We start from the raw sequence: 5,528 nt of genomic DNA, 5'->3' as shown, positions 1-5,528 counted from the left end.
GATGAAAAAGACAGTAAGACTTTTCAGCAAATTTGTTCAATCCTTATGATAGTCCATAAAATATCTTTAATAAATATTTTGTCTAGGATTTTGAAGGACAGTTTTCCATACAGACTTTTGAAGGGCTCATTGTCTAGTTTATCTCTTGTGTTGCTTTCCATACCCTGGACTTTGTGATTCATAAAATACCATAACAACATACTGACATTTGAAACTTTACAGTAATTAGTAAAGAAAAAAGTAAAAGTAAAAAGAGAAAGAAGTAAATAAGAAAAAAGTATCAAGTGGATACTGCAAAAATATTTTATTTAAAATATCCTGGATAAGAAACCAGAAGTCCTTCAGAAAAATATCTAAGCATGTAAAATGCTTCCTCAGGAGGGGAAGAGGAGGGACAGGCACTGATCTCTTCCCTCTGGTGGCCATTGACAGGACACAAGGGAATGGCCTAAAGCTGTATCAGGGGAGGTTTAAGGTATTAGGAAAAGGTTCTCTGAGAGTGGCTGGGCATTGGTAGACAAACCCCAGGGAAGAGGTCACAGAAACAAGACAGACAGAGTTCAAGAAGCACCAAGAAAAGGCTCTCAGGCAAAAGGTCTGATCCTTGAGACGAGGGTTAGATTCAGGGTTACGCCTAGGGTTAGCCTTGAGAAAACCACAAAGCCAGGAGCTCCAGGGACACAGACCGTGCGAAAGGAAGGCGAAAGTGAGCGCAACGCAGCCCAAATCTTGCTCCCTCTTCTTCCATCAGCTTAATACTCTCCACAGCCATATGCCCGATTTCCGGCTCAAACTAGGTTTAGGGCTAGGGTTAGGGTTCCGCCTAGGGTTAGGCTTGAGAAAACCACAAAGCCAGGAGCTCCAGGGACACAGACCGTGCGAAAGGCAGGGCAAAGTTGAGCACAGCACAACCAAAACTGTGCTGCTTTTCCGCCTGGAACTCGCCACAGACCAATGTCTGATTTCTGCCTCGAATTAGGATTAAGGTAACACCTAGAGTAAGGCTTGAGAAAACCACAAAGCCAAAATGTCCAGGGACACAGACCATACGGTACGATGGCCAAGGTGAGCGCGGCAAAGCCCAAATCTTCCTCCAACTTCTTCCATCTGCTTGGAAATCACTACAGCCATATGCCCAAATTCATGCTCAAACTAGGGTTCAGGATAGGTTTATGCCTAGGGTTGGGCTTGAGAAAACCACAAAGCCAGGAGCTCAATGGGCACTGACCATGCGAAAAGCAGGCCAAGGTGAGCGCAGCGCAGCCCAAATCTTGCTCCCTCTTCTTCTTTCTCCATGGAAGTCGCCACAGCCCAATGCCCGATTGCTGGCTCAGAGTAGGGTTAGGGTTAGGGTTCCGCCTAGGGTTAGGCTTGAGAAAACCACAAAGCCCGGAGCTCAATGGGCACTGACCATGCGAAAGGCAGGCCATGGTGAGCACGGCACAGCCTAAATCTTGCTCCCTCTTCTTCTTTGTGCTTGTAAGACACCACAGCCCTATGCCGGATTGCTGGCTGAAGCTATGGTTGGGGTTACGGTTAGGCCTAAGGGTAGGCTTGAGAAAACCACAAAGCCAAGAGCTCAAAGGACAGTGACCATGTGAAAGGCAGGCGAAAGTGAGTGCAGAACAGCCTATCTTACTCCTTCTTCTTTCTCCATGGAACTCGACACAGCCCAATGCCTGATTTCCGGCTTAAATGAGGGTTAGGGTTAGGGTTAGGGTTAGTGTTCCGCCTAGGGTTAGGCTTGAGAAAACCACAAAGCCCGGAGCTCCAGGGATACTGACCATGCGAAAGGCAAGCCAAGATGAACATGACACAGCCAAAACCTTGCTCCCTCTTCTTCTTTCTGCTTGTAAGACACCACAGCCCTATGCCGGATTGCTGGCTCAAACTAGGGTTAGGGTTAGGGTTCCGCCTAAGGTTAGGCTTGAGAAAACCACAAAGTCAGGAGCTCCAGGTGCACTGACCATGCGAAAGGCAGGCCAAGGTGAGTGCAGCCCAGCCCAGTCTTGCTCCCTCTTCTTCTTTCTCCGTGGAACTCGACACAGCCCAATGCCTGATTTCCGGCTTAAATGAGAGTTAGGGTTAGGGTTAGGGTTCCGCCAAGGCTTAGGCTTGAGAAACCCGCAAAGCCAGGAGCTCAATGGGCACTGACCATGCCAATAGCAGGCCAAGGTGAGCGCAGCGCAGCCCAAATCATGCTCACTCTTCTTCTTTCTCCATGGATCTCGCCACAGCCCAATGCCCGATTGCTGGCTCAAGCTAGGGTTAGGGTTAGGCCTAGGGTTAGGCTTGAGAAAACCACAAAGCCAGGAGCTCAATGGGCACTGACCATGCGAAAGGCAGGCCAAGGTGAGCGCAGCGCAGCCCAAATCTTGCTCCCTCTTCTTCTTTCTCCATGGAAGTCGCCAATGCCCAATGCCCGATTGCTGGCTCAAACTAGGGTTAGGGTTAGGGTTCCGCCTAGGGTTAGGCTTGAGAAAACCACAAAGCCAGGAGCTCAATGGGCACTGACCATGCGAAAGGCAGGCCAAGGTGAGCACGGCACAGCCCAAATCTTGCTCCCTCTTCTTCTTGCTCCGTGGAACTCGACACAGCCCAATGCCTGATTTCCGGCTTAAATGAGGGTTAGGGCTAGGGTTAGGGTTCCGCCTAGGGTTAGGCTTGAGAAAACCACAAAGCCAGGAGCTCCAGGAATACTGACCATGCGAAAGGCAGGCCAAGGTGAGAATGGCACAGCCAAAACCTTGCTCCCTCTTCTTCTTTCTGCCTGTAAGACACCACAGCCCTATGCCGGATTGCTGGCTCAAACTAGAGTTAGGGCTAGGGTTAGGCCGCGGCTTAGGCTTGAGAAAACCACAAAGCCAGGAGCTCCAGGAACACTGACCATGCGAAAGGCAGGCCAAGGTGAGCACGGCACAGCCCAAATCTTGCTCCCTCTTCTTCTTGCTCCGTGGAACTCGACACAGCCCAATGCCTGATTTCCGGCTTAAATGAGGGTTAGGGCTAGGGTTAGGGTTACGCCTAGGGTTAGGCTTGAGATAACCGCAAAGCCAGGAGCTCAATGGGCACTGACCATGCGAAAAGCAGGCCAAGGTGAGCGCAGCGCAGCTCAAATCTTGCTCCCTCTTGTTCTTTCTCCATGGAAGTCGCCAATGCCCAATGCCCAATTGCTGGCTCAAACTAGGGTTAGTGTTAGGGTTCCGCCTAGGGTTAGGCTTGAGAAAACCACAAAGCCAGGAGCTCAATGGGCACTGACCATGCGAAAGGCAGGCCAAGGTGAGCGCAGCGCAGCCCAAATCATGCTCACTCTTCTTCTTTCTCCATGGATCTCGCCACAGCCCATGCCCGATTGCTGGCTCAAGCTAGGGTTAGGGTTAGGCCTAGGGTTAGGCTTGAGAAAACCACAAAGCCAGGAGCTCAATGGGCACTGACCATGCGAAAGCCAGGCCAAGGTGAGCGCAGCGCAGCCCAAATCTTGCTCCCTCTTCTTCTTTCTCCATGGAAGTCGCCAATGCCCAATGCCCGATTGCTGGCTCAAACTAGGGTTAGGGTTAGGGTTCCGCCTAGGGTTAGGCTTGAGAAAACCACAAAGCCCGGAGCTCAATGGGCACTGACCATGCGAAAGGCAGGCCATGGTGAGCACGGCACAGCCTAAATCTTGCTCCCTCTTCTTCTTTCTCTTTGGGACTCGACACAGCCCAATGCCTGATTTCCGGCTTAAATGAGGGTTAGGGCTAGGGTTAGGGTTCCGCCTAGGGTTAGGCTTGAGAAAACCACAAAGCCCGGAGCTCCAGGGATACTGACCATGCGAAAGGCAAGCCAAGATGAACATGAAACAGCCAAAACCTTGCTCCCTCTTCTTCTTTCTGCTTGTAAGACACCACAGCCCTATGCCGGATTGCTGGCTCAAACTAGGGTTAGGGCTAGGGTTAGGCCTAGGGTTAGGCTTGAGAAAACCACAAAGCCAGGAGCTCCAGGAACACTGACCATGCGAAAGGCAGGCCAAGGTGAGCACGGCACAGCCCAAATCTTGCTCCCTCTTCTTCTTGCTCCGTGGCACTCGACACAGCCCAATGCCTGATTTCCGGCTTAAATGAGGGTTAGGGCCAGGGTTAGGGTTACGCCTAGGGTTAGGCTTGAGATAACCGCAAAGCCAGGAGCTCAATGGGCACTGACCATGCGAAAAGCAGGCCAAGGTGAGCGCAGCGCAGCTCAAATCTTGCTCCCTCTTGTTCTTTCTCCATGGAAGTCGCCAATGCCCAATGCCCGATTGCTGGCTCAAACTAGGGTTAGGGTTAGGGTTCCGCCTAGGGTTAGGCTTGAGAAAACCACAAAGCCAGGAGCTCCAGGGACACAGACCGTGCGAAAGGAAGGCGAAAGTGAGCGCAACGCAGCCCAAATCTTGCTCCCTCTTCTTCCATCAGCTTAGTACTCTCCACAGCCGTATGCCCGATTGCTGGCTCAAACTAGGGTTAGGGCCAGTGTTCTGCCTAGGGTTAGGCTTGAGAAAACCACAAAGCCAGGAGCTCAATGGGCACTGACCATGCGAAAGGCAGGCCAAGGTGAGCGCAGTGCGGCCCAAACGATGCTCACTCTTCTTCTTTCTCCATGGAAGTCGCCACAGCCCAATGCCTGATTCCTGGCTCAAACTAGGGTTAGGGTTCCGCCTAGGGTTAGGCTTGAAAAAACCACAAAGCCAGGAGCTCAATGGGCACTGACCATGCGAAAGGCAGGCCAAGGTGAGCGCAGCGCAGCCCAAATCATGCTCACTCTTCTTCTTTCTCCATGGATCTCGCCACAGCCCAATGCCCGATTGCTGGCTCAAGCTAGGGTTAGGGTTCCGCCTAGGGTTAGGCTTGAGAAAACCACAAAGCCCGGAGCTCCAGGGATACTGACCATGCCAAAGGCAAGCCAAGATGAACATGACACAGCCAAAACCTTGCTCCCTCTTCTTCTTTCTGCTTGTAAGACACCACAGCCCTATGCCGGATTGCTGGCTCAAACTAGGGTTAGGGCTAGGGTTAGGCCTGGGCTTAGGCTTGAGAAAACCACAAAGCCAGGCGCTCAATGGGCACTGACCATGCGAAAGGCAGGCCAAGGTGAGCGCAGCGCAGCCCAAATCTTGCTCTCTCTTCTTCTTTCTCCATGGATCTCGCCAATGCCCAATGCCCGATTGCTGGCTCAAGCTAGGGTTAGGGTTAGGGTTCCGCCTAGGGTTAGGCTTGAGAAAACCACAAAGCCAGGAGCTCCAGGGACACAGACCGTGCGAAAGGAAGGCGAAAGTGAGCGCAACGCAGCCCAAATCTTGCTCCCTCTTCTTCCATCAGCTTAGTACTCTCCACAGCCGTATGCCCGATTGCTGGCTCAAACTAGGGTTAGGGCTAGTGTTCCGCCTAGGGTTAGGCTTGAGAAAACCACAAAGCCAGGAGCTCAATGGGCACTGACCATGCCAATAGCAGGCCAAGGTGAGCGCAGCGCAGCCCAAATCATGCTCACTCTTCTTCTTTCTCCATGGATCTCGCCAC

The sequence above is a fragment of the Aphelocoma coerulescens genome, chromosome 4 (assembly GCF_041296385.1).
Source record: "Aphelocoma coerulescens isolate FSJ_1873_10779 chromosome 4, UR_Acoe_1.0, whole genome shotgun sequence".
NCBI lineage: Eukaryota > Metazoa > Chordata > Aves > Passeriformes > Corvidae > Aphelocoma > Aphelocoma coerulescens.
This window is presented reverse-complemented; position numbering follows the sequence as displayed.